General features: G+C 36.1%; 1 protein-coding gene and 1 non-coding gene across 3 annotated transcripts in view; one reads left to right on the plus strand and one right to left on the minus strand.

The window, feature by feature from the left end:
* The window catches only part of Sh3gl2 (SH3 domain containing GRB2 like 2, endophilin A1), a 216784-nt gene that overhangs the window by 54149 nt on the left and 146226 nt on the right, over positions 1 to 16409 (plus strand). The gene's annotated exons all lie outside the window — the stretch shown is intronic.
* On the minus strand, positions 11969 to 12071 carry LOC114104494 (U6 spliceosomal RNA). The gene has a single exon (XR_003584852.1). It is a non-coding gene; the product is annotated as a U6 spliceosomal RNA (small nuclear RNA).

Here is a 16409-nt window from a genome sequence, read left to right on the forward strand (position 1 = left end):
AATCAAGAGTCAATAAATGGAATGAATTCAAACTAAAAATCTTCTTCTGAGCAAGGAAACAAACAATAATGTGAAGAGAGCTTACAGAATGGGAGAAAATCTTTACCACATGCACATCAGATAGAGCACTAATCTCCATGATATCTAAAGAACTCAAAAAACTTAACACCAAAATAATAATAATAATGATAATAATAATAATAATAATAATAATAATAATAATAAATATAATAATAATAATAACAACAACAAAAACAACAACAACCCAGTCAATAAATGGGCTAAGGAAATGAGCAGACACTTCACAGAAGATATATAATCAATCAACAAATATATGATAAAATTTTCAACATCTCTAGCAATTTGAAAAATGCAAATCAAAGTTTTCTAAGATTTCATCTCACTCCAGATTGGCAATTATCAATAACACAAGCAGCAATAAATGTTAGTGAGGATGTGGAGGAAAAGGCACACTCATACATTACTGGTGGGGCTGCAGATTGGTGCAATCACTCTGGAAAGCAGTTTTCCTTAGAAAACTTGGTATGGAACCATGATTTGACCAAGCTATCTCCCTCCTCAGTCTATACCCCAAAGACTTAAAAATAGCATACTATAGGAGCACAGCCACATTAATGTTTATAACAGCATAATTCACAATAGCTAAACTGTGGAACCAACTAGATGCCCTTCTGTAGATGAATGGACAAAGAAACTTGGTATATATGCTACAATGAAATATTACTCAGCCTTAAAGAAGAATGAAATTATGGCATTTGCAGGTAAATGGATGGAGTTGAAGAATATCATGCTAAGTGAAGTAAGCCAATCCCCCAAACCAAAGGCCAAATATTTTCTTTGATAAGTGGATGCTGATCCATAATGGGGGTGAAAAAGATGGTGGAATAGGATGGATATTATTACCTTATGTATGTGTACGATTGCACAAATGGTGTGATTCTGCATTGTGTACAACCAGAGAAATGAAGAGTTGTGCTCCATTTGTGTACAATGAGTTGAAACGCTCTTTGCTCTCATGTATAACTAATTAGAACAAATTTTTTAAAAATGGGCTTAGCCACCTGTGTTCTGGGGCTGGGAGTGCACATTTCCTGCCTCTCAGAGCATTGACAGGCTGAGAGGGCAGGTGCATGCTGAGAAGGATACAGGGTACTCTGAGTATATGTGGTAGAAGAGTCTGGTAACTGTGTGTTAGCTCCTTGAGATGTCTCTTGGAAATTAGCTGTGCTGCCCCTGGGTGCTTAGGAATAAGGGAGAAAAGCAAGTGGACTACTGGACTCTCCAAGGAATTCGTGGTTGCTCTGGTGTCAAGGGATATTATTGAAAAGTTTGGAAGAACGAAAGCCACACAATGGCAGTTGCTATTTTCTCTAGCTGTCATTTATCAGCCAGATAATGACATTAAGTAACCAGGGTGTCAATTAATTAGACTACATGTAGGTACGTGACTTACCAAGGCAGGCATAGCAACACTGAAGCTTTGCTTCTTTGGCACAGGTTTGGTTATCTTGCCTCTTACTTCCTTTGTGAGTTCTTATGAAGTTATCAGTTTGCTATGGTGTGGGGTTCCTATGTGTATACATACGTGTGCAAATGCCCATGTATGGCGTATTAATGATGGTCTTTAAAAAATTATAGTTCTAGCAAGTATCTAGCAAGACAGCCATGGAGGGAAAAACCTTAGCTCATTTTTATCACAATACTTCTAGATGCCCACACAGCACTTGCCACTGTCGTCAGCATGGAAGTGTTCAATAAAGGATGGGTATTCTGTCATGAGCAACATGTCTGATCTATGTGAAATCCACAGCATTTTATCCCACACCCAATCTCCTATCCTTACAAACACCATTATATTGCCTTTTCAGCTGACTATTCATTGTGTGAGGAAACCTTATTATACAACTTTCAGGACACACAGCCTGACATATCCTGACTCATTATTCCTTTCTCAATGCTAATCATAACTGCAAAATGACCTTTTTCAATACTGGAATCATGCCACAGTTTAGATATTTTCATAATATTAAAGAAAAGTAAACATCAGGGTTTTTTGGTAAGTCCATGAAGATTATTTTCTAGTTGTTGAAGTTTTTTTTTTTTTAAATTTTTTATTGTGGGTTGTTCAAAACATTACAAATTTCTTGACATATCATATTCCACACTTTGATTCAAGTGGGTTATGAACTCCCACCTTCACCCCATACACAGATTGCAGAATCACATCAGTTACACATCCATTGATTTACATATTGCCATACTAGTGTCTGTTGTGCTCCGCTGCCTTTCCCATCCTCCACCCTCCCCCCTCCCCACCTCTCCCCTCCCCTCCCCTCCTCTCTCTCTACCCCCTCCACTGTATAACCCTGAGGGTCTCCTTCCATTACCATGCAATTTCCCTTCTCTCTCCCTTTCCCTCCCACCTCTCATCCCTGTTAAATGTTAATCTTCTTCTCCTGCTCTTCGTCCCTACTCTGATCTTAGTTATTCTCCTTATATCAAAGAAGACATTTGGCATTTGTTTTTTAGGGATTGGCTAGCTTCACTTAGCATAATCTGCTCTAATGCCATCCATTTCCCTGTAAATTCTATGATTTTGTCATTTTTTAATGCAGAGTAATACCCCATTGTGTATAAATGCCACATTTTTTTTTATCCATTCGTCTATTGAAGGGCATCTAGGTTGGTTCCACAATCTTGCTATTGTGAACTGTGCTGCTATGAACATCGATGTAGCAGTGTCCCTGTAGCATGCTCTTTTTAGGTCTTTAGGGAATAGACCAAGAAGGGGAATAGCTGGGTCAAATGGTGGCTCCATTCCCAGCTTTCCAAGAAATCTCCATACTGCTTTCCAAATTGGCTGCACCAATCTGCAGTCCCACCAGCAATGTACAAGTGTACCCTTTTCCCCACATCCTCTCCAGCACTTGTTGTTGTTTGGCTTCATAATGGCTGCCAATCTTACTGGAGTGAGATGGTATCTTAGGGTGGTTTTGATTTGCATTTCTCTGACAGCTAGAGATGTTGAGCATTTTTTCATGTACTTGTTGATTGACTGTATGTCCTCCTCTGAGAAGTGTCTGTTCAGGTCCTTGGCCCATTTGTTGATTGGGTTGTTTGTTCTCTTATTGTCTAATTTTTTGAGTTCTTTGTATACTCTGGATATTAGGGCTCTATCTGAAGTGTGAGGAGTAAAGATTTGTTCCCAGGGTGTAGGCTCCCTATTTACCTCTCTTATTGTTTCTTTTGCTGAGAAAAAACTTTTTAGTTTGAGTAAGTCCCATTTGTTGATTCTAGTTATTAACTTTTGTGCTATGGGTGTCCTATTGAGGAATTTGGAGCCCAACCCCACCGAATGTAGATCGTAGCCAACTTTTTCTTCTATCAGACGCACAGTCTCTGATTTGATATCTAGGTCCTTGATCCATTTTGAATTCACTTTTGTGCATGGTGAGAGAAAGGGATTCAGTTTCATTTTGTTGCATATGCACCATTTGTTGAAGATGCTATCCTTCCTCCATTGCATGCTTTTAGCCCCTTTATCAAATATAAGATAGTTGTAGTTTTGTGGATTGGTTTCTGTGTCCTCTATTCTGTACCATTGGTCCACCCGCCTGTTTTGGTACCAGTACCATGCTGTTTTTGTTACTATCTATGCTAAGCCTCAGGCTAGCATCATTCTGAATGGAGAAAAACTGAAGGCATTCCCTCTAAAATCTGGAACAAGACAGGGATGCCCTCTCTCTCCACTTCTGTTCAACATAGTTCTCGAAACACTGGCCAGAGCAATTAGACAGACGAAAGAAATTAAAGGCATAAAAATAGGAAAAGAAGAACTTAAATTATCACTATTTGCAGATGATATGATTCTATACCTAGCAGACCCAAAAGGCTCTACAAAGAAACTATTAGAGCTAATAAATGAATTCAGCAAAGTGGCAGGATATAAAATCAACACGCATAAATCAAAGGCATTCCTGTATATCAGCGACAAATCCTCTGAAATGGAAATGAGGACAACCACTCCATTCAAAATATCTTCAAAAAAATTAAAATACTTGGGAATCAACCTAACAAAAGAGGTGAAAGACTTATACAATGAAAACTACAGAACCCTAAAGAGAGAAATAGAAGAAGATCTTAGAAGATGGAAAAATATACCCTGTTCATGGATAGGCAGAACTAACATCATCAAAATGGCGATATTACCAAAAGTTCTCTATAGGTTTAATGCAATGCCAGTCAAAATCCCAACGGCATTTCTTGTAGAAATAGAGAAAGCAATCATGAAATTCATATGGAAAAATAAAAGACCCAGAATAGCAAAAACAATGCTAAGCAGGAAGTGTGAATCAGGTGGTATAGCGATACCAGACTTCAAACTAGTTGTTGAAGTTTTACTAGCCATAGAGTTAATGATCTTTGTCATACATCAAGGCAAATATTTAACCTATACTGGGCAAGAATTTAAAGTAGACAGTTAATTCAAATAGTTTCTTTTATGTCCACTGAATTGACTCTAGTTACTTTATCCTTAACACAGTCTTTAAAACCAAAATCAAAACCAAAGTTAAGGCCAGTTGTCTCCTTTTCTTTTTTCTAACAATTGCCTGCATTATTTTTTCTGAATGGTTTTCTTAGTGTTTTTAATTTTGTTCTAATCCTTCTTGTTGTTGGACACTAGAACAGAATGGAGGTGTTCAGTTCCTTTATGCTTATGAATGTGTTGATATTGGTAAATATTTCCCCTGTTTCTCTTGTAGTATAATACCTGTCCTAACCTGCTAATTACCTGGAAGTTTCAGACCAGAATAAAAAAATATGAACTAAATACATGGAGAATTTGTTGCTAAAATGGTCTCTTTTGTAGTAGGCTTGTTTCCTGAGAACCGAAATTGTTGGGTGGAATATGGAGTAAACTATAGAATTATGGTTTGATAGCTTTTGGACATGAGAGTTAACATTTATTTAATGTTATGCTATATTTTTTGCCCAACAGTTAAGACCTTATCAGCCACTTATTTATTAATGACAATTACTACTTGAGTCAGTGTTGCTGGTTGATGGAGACTGGTTGGGATATGGCTGTGAGAGTCAGGCCCAGGCAGACAGTTCTCTGGTCCCTCGCCTTGAGTAATGGTTGCTTTGAGACTCTGGGACCTCCCATAAAGCCTCTGCTCATAGCTGCCTTATAGCACCTGTTCTGTATATTATCTATGGATGTGTCTGTTTCTAACTCAGTTGGGAATTCAGCAAGTACCGTAACATCTTTGAATGGATAAATTGATAACAAAGACAAATTCCACATTGGCCTTTGTCCACAGGATTAAAAAAAAACAAAACTGGAAAAAGCATTCCTTTTGGACATGCAAGTTTGGATTGAGTCTGGTCTCATTTTTTTTACTACCTGTGTGCCTTCAGGCAAGTGTCCTGTCCTTTCTGAGCTGTATCTTCGTCAGTTAGGATAATAAAATCAGAAGCTATTGCTGTGTGTTCAAAACAACTCGATTCATTATTTCTAATAAACTAGATCAACTGTAAAATTTTTACTCCTCCATCAAGCTTACCTTTTGATCCTAAAACATTGATTTCATAAGCCTGATTGTTTTTCAAGATGTCCCACGAGGCCCTTAGAATTTTCTCATTTCTCAGCACATTTTTCAGTTCAGTATCAAAAAACTCCTTATGCTATTGGATGTTCATTTTCAAATTCTTCCATTATGCAAACATTTATTATCATTGTGTTTTTTTTCCTGCATTCTGGTCCTGGACTGGGAGCTATAGATATGTAAATCAGCAGAACACATGAGGTCCCTCCTCAAATGATGCCTCTTAGTTATAGTAGAGACACAAAAGTCAGCAAATAAATGAAAATGAAGTCAGTTGTGAAGAATGTCTTGCAGAAAGCCAGATGATGAGATGGAGAATAGTTGGAGGTGATGGAAAACTGTTTTTGACAGGATGATGAGAGAATGTCCCTTGGCAAAGTGATATGTAAGCTGAGATGTAAAGATTAGATAGAAACACCACACCCATCTTCTCTGTGGGCTTGGGAGATGTGCAGGATAAGGCCCTCTGCTGTGTGGGCTCAGCCTGAACCACCAGCCTCCATGTGGCCACAGCACCTGCCTTTAAGCCAAGATCAACATGGAGGTGGGCCTCCCTTCAGCCAAGTTGCCACTCTCTCCAGGTGGAGCTTTCGTGCTAGATGCCCCTCCCCAACACCCTGTAGGCTCCCACCTCCAGACTCGGAGGTCTGACTTCTCTCCATTTCCCTGGTTCTTTTTTCTTTTTTGAAAATATTTTTAGTTGTAGATGGATACAATACCTTTATTTAATTAATTTATTTTTTTATGTGATGTTGAGGATTAAACCCAGTGCTTCACACGTGCTGGGCAAGTGCTCCACTACTGAGCCACAACCCCAGCCCTCCCTGGTTCTTAATGGACATCAGAATCCCTGGGGTGTTGTCAGAACTGTGTTGCTGGACCCACTTCCAGGGTTTCTGATTCAAGTAAGCTTGAGGATTTTCATTTCTAGCAAGTTCCCAGTTGATGCTGAAGCTGCTGGTCTAATAACCGTGTTTTGACAGCCACCAGTGGCTTTGCCCTTAGACAAATAGGTTTATGTCTATCATCTATTTTATCTCCCTATAAAATAAATATGGGAGAGCAGAAAATTACCGAGTTTACTGTATGGCATGTGTAACCTAAATGCTGTACATGTGTTATGTCATTAATATGGTAGCAGAATACAACAGTTACTAATATGGCATTATGTAAAAATGTGGATGTGTAACCGATGTGATTCTGCAATCTGTATTTGGGGTAAAAATGGGAGTTCATAACCCACTTGAATCTAATGTATGAAATATGATATGTCAAGAGCTTTGTAATGTTTTGAACAACCAATAAAAAAAAGATAAATTAAAAATAAAAAAATAGAGTATCCTTTGAGGTAAATATTAATATTTTTCTCTGTGTTACCAATTAGGAGATGGAGAGAGAGATTAAGTGACTTCAAGATCACATAGATAGGAAATAGTGAAGCTGAGCTTTGAACAGGGACAGTCTAGTTGCAGAGTCCATCTCCTTAAACACTAGGCTAAGCAAAAGTAGCAGTACTAATATACCTCTTGGGTTTTTTAAATGAAGATTATATGAGATAAGCAATGGGCTGGCACATGTATTTTTTTAAGGTCTCCTTTTCTTAGACTTATTCCACATATAAAAGTGGAGGCTAATCTATCTCAGTTATTAAACCTCTTGGTACTTTAAAACACTGATTCGGAAGTGAGTTTTGGCCAAATAGGCCTCCATCAAGTATAGTTTATTTGATAGTTGCTTTATGATAGTAGGTTGAATGGCCAGTAATCTTAGTGAGTTGGGAGGCTGAGGCAGGAGGATTTCAAATTTAAGGCCAGCTTCAGCAGCTTAATAACAAAATAAAAAATACAAAAAGGGCTGGAGATATAAGTTCAGTGGTAGAGTGCCTGTGGGTACAATCTCCAGTACCAGGAAGCAGGGTGAAGTATGTTGATTGAATATCTGAATTCTGAATTATAAGAATTGAAGTGAAAGCCTTGTCATTTTCTCTTGTGACATCTAATATTTAATTAAGCAGCAGTGTCTTAAAAAATATGCAAAAATCTTGACCTGTTTAAAAAAAATGCTAAAATGGGCTTCATCAAAATTTAAAACTTTTCTTCTTTGAAAGATACACCTGAAGATAAAAGGCAGGCCATACATACAACATGAAAAATATTTATAAAATTAATCTGATATAAAGTTTGCATTCAGAATATATAGAGGACTCTTAAAACACATTTAGTAAGACAGCCCAATTAAAATAGGACAAAAGATTTGAAGGGACACTTCATAACAGAACATATATAAGTGACCAATAAGCACATGAAGAGATGTTAACCATTACTAGATGTCAGGAAAATGCATATTCAAGCCACAGTGAAATACTACTACATTTCCATTTGATGGTGAAAGTTAAAAAGATGAACAGTATTAAGTGTTGGTGACAGTGGCGAGCAGCTGGAGCCCTTGGATGATGATGGTCGGAATGCAGATTGGAAAACAGTATGGTACTATTTATAAGATGAACATAAATTTTCCATGTAAACTTAGCAATCCAACTCCTTGGTGTTTGTTGAAGAGAGATAACCTGTCCATACAGACTTTTATGTAAAAGTGCATATCAGTGTTATTCATAATAGTTCCAGCTGGACACAACCTGATCATGGTATATCCATGTTATGAATATTGTTTAATACTAAAAAGAACAAAACACTAACGTGAAAATATCTGTTGAATTTTAAGAAAACTTAAAAAAGTTATGCTGCAGGAAAGAGGTCAAACTCCAAAGACCAAATGCTGTCTGAATCATTTCAATGAAATTCTGTAATTTTTAAAACTAGTGTTAGGAAGAAGATCAGGGATTTCCTAGACTGGGAATTTGGCTGACAGTATAACTACAGAGGAGTACCAGGAAACTTTCCACTGATGGTGTTGTTATATCTCAGATGTAGTGGTGGTAACAAGACTGTATCAATTACAAAACTTAAACTTTATAGTTAAAACAAATGACTCAAAACTTATTATCTTAATTGCACTTAGGTTGTGAAAATATAAATTATACCCTAATAAAGTAAAAACTTCTAAAAATATATAGCCCCTTTGTGGTTATCTCATTTGCTTCTACTAATGAAGCATTCTGTGGTGTTTCTCAATTAAATATGATAAAGGATTACTTTTCTGAGCATTTTTATACTCTTATTTATTTGCTAGTCATTATGTGGCTAGAGAGTTTGAAAAGAGGTTACATTTTTCTTCTCTGTTTTATAATAAATTATATTTACCCAGTCTGTATACTCTTTCCTTTTCCAAGAGAATTATTTCTGCCTGTCACCAAAAGACTGGATAGATTTATAGAGTACATTTCCTGAAAGCTTTATAATGTTAAAGAAAATCAACATTTGTTTTTATTTTTAAGGATCTCTCTCATGTGCTGATCCTTAGACCAGCCTGTGAAATAGGACTGTGGTGCCCGTCTTCCATGGCTGTTGAGAAGACGAATTGAAATGATCTGTGTGGGACAGGACGCAACAGTGCTATGTCCAGTGTGGTGCTCTGTTGGCTAGTGGCCTTGCTGGGCTTCTCCTGTGGTTTTCTCAGCACCCCAAGGACAAGGAGTGTTTTGAAATGTTTACTTGAAAAGTTTTATTTACTGTGGCTATTTTATTTTTTCTTTTATATACTATTGCTGTGTCTTTAAAATGAAAGTTCTGTTATGCAAACATGCAGATAATTTTTAACACATTATTGAGGACTCATAGAATATTGTTTTCCTTTCAGTATTTTGCCTCTTATAATTGATAGAAATCGTTTCTAAAAAAATTAAAATACTAAGGAAGAATGTAAATAAAGAAAAGCTTCCTTTTAGAGGTTTATCTAAATATGCACAAATTCTAAGTAAAAGCCTACAATTAAATTTAGATATGTAATTATAGAATCTTATAAAAATTACAAATTGAAAAATATTTTTGGTTTTTACCTGGAGGAGATTGTTTAAAAAATGTTATTAAGCTTCTATAAAGGAGTCTCTTTTTTTTAAAGTGGCTGCTGATTGTTTTATCAGTTTTCCAATATTAATAACTCTGTGCTAGATTTGAAATGAGTATTACATTTTAACTTTCTAATTCCCACTGGTGTGTACAAGAAAATAGCTTTTCCAGTCCCTCTGAACATAAATTCAATCACCATTTCCACAGTGCTTCTGCAGTATGTTTGCTTATGGTAGCAGGTAAGGGAAAAGATGCATCAATCAGGTCAAACCAAATGTGCTTTGAATTCAGATTCTTGTTTTCTAATGATCTGAAGTTACAAACTGCATCTCTAAGTTGACTTGTAAAAGAAACTTAGTTTTTTAAAATAGAGAATATTCTCTAATAAGCAATATTTTTTTGTTTCTCCTATGTGCAGAACACTCTGCTAGATGCTGTGAAGTAAGATTAACAGTTGGTACTTAGCAAGTTCTCATTAAATATCAGATGCTATGCTTAATGCTACATGTGGTTGATTTTATTTAAGGCTACCATAGCTCTATGAGAGAGGCCTTGTTTGTTGCACATACCCATATACACTCATTTTCTCATTAAATATCAGATGCTATGCTTAATGCTACATGTGGTTGATTTTATGTAAGGCTACCATAGCTCTATGAGAGAGGCTTTGTTTGTTGCACATACCCATATACACACATTTTAACATTTGAGCAAACTGATGATTGAGGAAGATGAAAGTGGTAGAGCTGGGATTCACATTCAGACCATACAGGTGTTGTTCTTACCTCTCACAATTAACACTCCTCATCTGTATAGAATAAGCATAACAAAATGGTTGGTGGCAAAGGTTAAATTAAGTGATGTTATAAAGCCTTTGACACTATGTAGAAGCACTTAATGATAGTAATTAGTGTGGCTATCCTTGGGGAGGGATTGCAAAGATGAAATATTGCATATAAAGCATTTAGCACAGAGTAGAGAATTCAGAGTGTGGCATTTTAGCACTCAAACTCAAAGAGGCATCTTTTAAAATTAGACCTTGAAAATTGACTTCTTACATAGATCAGTACTTGGAAAAAAGAGCATGATCAAGGTGAGGAGAAGGCAAGCTCAGTGGTATTGAGATGGGGTTAAGGACTAAGTAGTTGGCTTAGCTACATTAAGATGCACAGGAAGTTGGAAACTGGGTTTGAAAGGAATTTGGGGCACATCTTTACTTATCTGGAGTGCCAGGCAAAGGAGTTTGGTTTTGTTCTTATGGAAAGTAAGTATGCTGATCTTTAACTCACTCAGTGATACAGTGTTAGCTTTTTAGCATAGGTAGATTAATTCTTTAGATACTTGAGAGAGAGTGTTCCCTTGGAATATTTTATTGTTGCCATTATTATTTAGTAAATTCATGTCCCAAAATGTACTGAGATATAGTGCCTCAGAAAGTTGCTTAGAAAAATAAGTCATAGTCTTCTTTCATATAGCTTCTTAGGATTTAAAATTTTTGTGTTGACAGATTTCAGATATTATCTTAAGTCTGTCTTTTGGTAAAGGTGGAATGTTCAGAGGAGTTTCCTGTGATGCATGATGAAAGCAACTTCTGGAAAGGGCTGGCAGTGTAGTTTGCATCCTAGACCCAGAAGCAAAGTGCTATAGAATTTTCATCACATCAGTCTAGTTTTTTCCAAAATCACTGCAGTGAGATCTAGATGCAAAGAGCACATCTCTGTCAAGGGTTTTGATTTACTGAGTATAATCGTGCTTCCTGATATTGTATGTGAGCATATGTGTAAGAATAAATATGGGGCTGTAGCTCAGTGTTGGAGCACCTGCCTAGCATGTGTGAGGTACTGGGTTTGATCCTTAGCACTGCACAAAAAAAATAAAGGTACTGTGTCCATCTGCAACTTTAAAAAAAAAGAAGAAATATGTCAATATAAACTTTTATTCCATTTTTGCTTAACTCAAGCATTCATGAGGTTCTATAGTATACATTTTTTTCAAAGACACCGTTACAAGCTATGTTTTGGATTAAACTCACTTTGCTTCATAAATATTGCATCCTGATTCAATCAAAATGTTTTTATTTTCAGTACAATTTAAATGAAAAAGTAATAATTGTATGGTAAGTTACCAAATGTATGATATTTGAAAGGGCAGTGGGAAATGCCATGAAACTCACTTTTTCTACTTCAATTGAAAAATAAATTAGTCTACCAAATGGTATTTAACTAAGTTGGCTTGACTGTAATCACTCAAACGATGCAATGCAGGCAGTCTTTCTTCTCTGCCTCCCTCCCTCCCTTCCTTTCTTCCTTTTTTCCTTTCCTCCCTCTATTCCTCCCTAGGGTGTTTTGTTACTAGCTATATTCTAGCCCTTTTAAAAATCTGGGACACTTCATGAACTTGAGTGTCTCCTTGCACAGTGGCCATGCTCATCTTTGTGTCATTCTAATTTTAGTGTAAGTGCTGTCAAAGTAAGCACTAAATTTTTCTTTTAATAAAAACATATATAAGTCATCATTTTGAGGATGGGGAAAATAGTCAGTGGTATGAGTGTTAATATTCTTTTTCTCAGAGAAGTCATAATACATTTTCTTGCTATGCCTGGATATTAGATAAACATTTCAAACCAATTTGTTCTACATCTGTTGCAAGAGAAATGAAGAAGAGAAATCATAGTTAATAGTTTTGACAGGTTTGTACCAAAATGGTATTTAATATATCCTGATGTTCTATATAGAAAAACGTAGAATAGTGCTCATGATTTAATATAAAATAAAAATCTTCATAACCACCAGTTTTTATTTAATATTCCATATATCTCTAATATACTGACAAGGACATTTTCCCTGGAGAGAGTAAAGTTGATATCATACCAACTCTGATAAAAAGTTAAAGAATAGTGCTTTCAGCTCTTGTCTGCTGGTCTCCATCGCACCGTAGCCAGCTTGCTGGGCAGCGTGTTAGCAGCCAGACCAGCATCATCCACCAGTCTGGGACGGATTCCATGGGCCATTTTTTGAGTAGCTGATTCTAAAGGGCTTTACGTGATTTAAATGCTCCTATATTAACAAATTACATAAGTTGAAGAAGAGAAGTTTCGATCAAGAGGGCGTGGCGTATGAGAAGCCACTTGGAAAATAAAGTGCTCTGAGGCAGAAAGGGTCACCACTGTGTCACATACTGCCTGCTCCTCGATCAGCATCAAATAAATCTATAAGAGTAAACAGAAACTCAGCAGTCAATAGAACAAGAAGTAACATGAGCAGCATAAAAAAGCAAGGAAGAAAAGGAGTACAAACAATGAAGGACAGCCTAAATATTCAGGAGGACCTAGAGTCAGCAGAAAAATGGTCATATAAAGAACTCAAGGAATACCTTAGACAAATGGAATGGAACCTTAAAGAAGATACGAGACAGCAAATCCAAACAGTGAAAGAACACTTTGAAAATGAATTACATAAACAGATAAAAGAAGAAGTTAAGCATCTTTATCAGGAGATAGAGATTATAAAAAAAAAAAAAACCAAACAATAATTCTAGAAATGAAGGAAACGATAAACCAAATTAAAAACTCAATTGAGAGTATCACCAACAGAGTGGAGCAAGTAGAAGCCAGAACATCAGATAATGAAGACAAAATATATCATCTTGAAAAGAGCCTAGCCAACTCAGAAAGGCTGGTTAAAAACCACGAGAAAAACATCCAAGAGATATGGGATAACATAAAAAAACCAAACCTACGAGTCATCGGGATAGAAGAAGGTACAGAGATTCAAACCAAGGGAATGAGTAGCCTGCTGAATGAAATAATTACAGAAAACTTTCCAGAAATAAAAAAGGAAACGGATATACAAATTGTAGATGCATACAGGACACCGAGCACACAAAATCACAGTAGACCAACGCCAAGACACATTGTTATGAAGATATCCAATATACAGAACAAAGAGAAGATATTAAAAGCTACAAGAGAAAGGAGGCAGATTACATTCAGGGGTAAACCAATAAGGTTAACAACGGATTTTTCATCACAGACGCTGAAAGCGAGAAGATCCTGGAACAACGTATTTCAAACACTGAAAGACAATGGATGCCAACCAAGAATTCTGTATCCAGCAAAATTAAGCTTCAGGTACAACAACGAAATAAAAATCTTTCATGATAAACAAAAGCTAAAAGAATTTGCAGCCAGAAAACCAGCATTGCAAAGCATCTTGAGCAAAAACACTACACGAGGAAGAAATGAAAAACAATAACCAAAACCATCAGTGGGAAGTACCTCTATAAAGACAGAGGGCGGGGGGAAAGCTAACCATGGAGAAACAAACTAAATTAAAAAGAAGAAGAAGATAAATAATCAAACATGGCTGGAAGTACAAACCATATATCAATAGTAACTCTAAACGTTAATGGCTTAAACTCTCCAATAAAGCGACATAGGCTGATAACATGGATTAAAAAAACAAATCCAACAATATGCTGCCTCCAGGAGACACATCTGATTGGAAAAGACATACACAGGCTGAAGGTGAAAGGTTGGGAAAAAATATACCACGCACACGGTCCTCATAAGCAAGCAGGGGTGGCCATCCTCATATCGAATAAAATTGACTTCAAGACTAAATTAATCAAAAGGGATAAGGAAGGACATTATATACTGTTAAAAGGAACCATTCACCAACAAGACATAACAATTATCAATATTTATGCACCAAATAATGGTCCTGCGACGTTCATAAAACAAATTCTCCTCAAGTTCAAGAATCAAATAGACCACAACACAATAATTATGGGTGACTTCAACACACCTCTCTCACAATTGGACAGATCCTCCAAACAAAAGCTGAATAAAGAAACTATAGAACTCAATATCACAATCAACAACCTAGACTTAACTGACATATATAGAATATATCAACCATCATCAAGTGGATATACTTTTTTCTCAGCAGTACATGGATCCTTCTCAAAAATAGACCATATATTATGCCATAGGGCAACTCTCAGTAAATATACAGGGGTGGAGATAATACCATGCATTTTATCTGATCATAATGGAATGAAACTGGAAATCAATGATAAAAGAAGGAAAGAAAAATCCTACATCACATGGAAAATGAACAATATGTTACTGAATGATCAATGGGTTACAGAAGACATAAAGGAGGAAATCAAAAAATTCTTAGAGATAAATGAAAATACAGACACAACATATCGGAATCTATGGGATACAATGAAAGCAGTTTTAAGAGGGAAATTCATCGCTTGGAGGTCATTCCTCAAAAAAAGGAAAAACCAACAAATAAATGAGCTCACACTTCATCTCAAAGCCCTAGAAAAGGAAGAGCATAACAACAGCAAATGTAGCAGAAGGCAAGAAATAATTAAAATCAGAGCGGAAATCAACGAAATTGAAACAAAAGAAACCATTGAAAAAATTAACAAAACTAAAAGTTGGTTCTTTGAAAAAATAAATAAGATCGACAGACCCTTAGCCATACTAACGAAGAGAAGAAGAGAGAGAACTCAAATTACTAACATACGGGATGAAAAAGGCAATATCACAACAGACGCTACAGAAATACAGAAGACAATTAGAAATTATTTTGAAAACCTATATTCCAATAAAATAGAAGATAGTGAAGACATCGATAAATTCCTTAAGTCATATGGTTTGCCCAGACTGAGTCAGGAGGATACTCACAACTTAAACAGACCAATAACAATAGATGAAATAGAAGAAGCAATCAAAAGACTTCCAACCAAGAAAAGCCCAGGACCGGATGGGTATACAGCAGAGTTTTACAAAACCTTTAAGGAAGAATCAATACCAATACTTTTCAAGTTATTTCAGGAAATAGAAAAAGAAGGAGCTCTGCCAAATTCATTCTATGAGGCCAACATCACCCTGATTCCGAAACCAGACAAAGACACTTCAAAGAAAGAAAACTACAGACCAATATCTCTGATGAACCTAGATGCAAAAATCCTCAATAAAATTCTGGCGAATCAGATACAAAGGCACATCAAAAAAATTGTGCACCATGATCAAGTAGGATTCATCCCTGGGATGCAAGGATGGTTTAATATACGGAAATCAATAAATGTTATTCACCACATAAATAGACTTAAAAATAAGAACCATATGATCATCTCAATAGACGCAGAAAAAGCATTCGACAAAGTACAGCATCCCTTTATGTTCAAAATATTAGAAAAACTAGGGATAACAGGAACTTACCTCGACATTTTAAAAGCTATCTATGCTAAGCCTCAGGCTAGCATCATTCTCAATGGAGAAAAATTGAAGGCATTCCCCCTAAAATCTGGAACAAGACAGGGATGCCCTCTATCACCACTTCTATTCAATATAGTTCTCGAAACACTGGCCAGAGCAATTAGACAGACGAAAGAAATTAAAGGCATAAAAATAGGAAAGGAAGAACTTAAATTATCACTATTTGCAGATGACATGATTCTATACCTAGAAGACCCAAAAGGGTCTACAAAAAAACTACTAGAACTAATAAATGAATTCAGCAAAGTGGCAGGATATAAAATCAACACGCATAAATCAAAGGCATTTCTGTATATCAGCGACAAAACCTCTGAAACGGAAATGAGGAAAAACACTCCATTCACAATATCCTCAAAAAAAATAAAATACTTGGGAATCAACCTAACAAAAGAGGTGAAAGATTTATACAATGAAAACTACAAAACCCTAAAAAGAGAAGTAGAAGAAGATCTTAGAAAATGAAAAAATATACCCTGTTCATGGATAGGCAGAACTAACATCATCAAAATGGCGATATTA

This window comes from Marmota flaviventris, chromosome 13 (assembly GCF_047511675.1).
Source record: "Marmota flaviventris isolate mMarFla1 chromosome 13, mMarFla1.hap1, whole genome shotgun sequence".
In the NCBI taxonomy this organism is placed as follows: Eukaryota; Metazoa; Chordata; class Mammalia; order Rodentia; family Sciuridae; genus Marmota; species Marmota flaviventris.